Genomic DNA, 1,165 nt, shown 5'->3' on the forward strand with positions numbered 1-1,165 from the left:
ATAAATATCCCAACTTTAGAACTTAAACTCTCTTATAATCATTCATAGAAAGTTGATTAAACTTCATAACTCCCTATCGGAACGATACTCTTTTATTACTACATCGGTAAACCGTGCACTTGTGGATTTACTACATCAAGTTTTTGGCGTCGTTGCCGGGGAGTTAGGCAATTTGATTAAATTTTTAGTAGTCGTTAGACTTTTTCTTTTTCCTTCTGTCTTTCTTTCTTTTTCTATTTCTTTTTTTTTTTACCGTTAACTTCTTGGGAAGCACAAAATAATAACGATATGGCTGAGGAACACACTCTTAAAGAGTATGCAACCCCTTCTACATAAGAGCCACATGCTATTATTGTGTACCCAACGGTTAAGGGTAACAATTTTGAAATTAAGCTTGCACTCCTTAACTTAGTGCAGCAAAACCAATTTTCCGGATCACCCACTGAGGATCCGAATATGCATATTTCAACTTTTTTAAGACTCAGTGGAATCTTGAAGGCAAACCAAGAGGTCGTAAGACTGTACCTCTTTCCTTTTTCCTTAAGGGATAGAGCTAGTGCTTGGTTTCATTCATTGGAAGTTGATTCTATCACTTCATGGGACCAAATAAGGCGAGCATTCCTTGCCCGATTCTTTCCCCCTCTAAAGTCGCTCAATTGAGAGCCATGCTTTACTGATTCACTCAAAAAGATGGGGAATCTCTTTACGATGTGTGGGAGCGTTTCAAAGAAATGCTTAGACTTTGTCCCCATCATGGTCTAGAGAAGTGGCTTATTGTCCACACTTTTTATAATTGTCTTTCATATACCACAAAAATGACTGTTGATGCAGCTGCAGGTGGAGCTTTAATGAACAAGAACTATACAGCAGCATATGCCTTGATCGAGGACATGACCCAAAACCACTATCAGTGGACCGATGAGAGAGCCATCACTGCTTCTGCACCCTCTAAAAAAGAGGCAGGTATGAACGAAATTTCTTCCCCTGATCATCTATCTTCTAAGGTGGACGCACTCTCCCAAAAATTTGATAAAATGAATGTTAGTGTTGTCACACCTACTTCTGTTTCAACCCCAAGTAAAGTATGTGGTATATTTGGCCATACTAGCGTTGAATGTCAACTAGGTAGTGCTATTGAAAGTGTTGAGCAAATGAATTTTGTTCA

At 38.7% G+C, this 1,165-nt stretch overlaps 1 pseudogene; it reads right to left on the reverse strand.

Moving 5' to 3' along the window:
* Nucleotides 1–659: 659 nt before the first annotated feature.
* Nucleotides 660–760, reverse strand: LOC146899559 (small nucleolar RNA R71; annotated as a pseudogene).
* Between the last annotated feature and the right edge of the window lie 405 nt (nt 761–1,165).

The sequence above is a fragment of the Medicago sativa genome, chromosome 8 (assembly GCF_051527215.1).
Source record: "Medicago sativa cultivar Bolivia chromosome 8, Bolivia_mono, whole genome shotgun sequence".
Classification (NCBI taxonomy): Eukaryota; Viridiplantae; Streptophyta; class Magnoliopsida; order Fabales; family Fabaceae; genus Medicago; species Medicago sativa.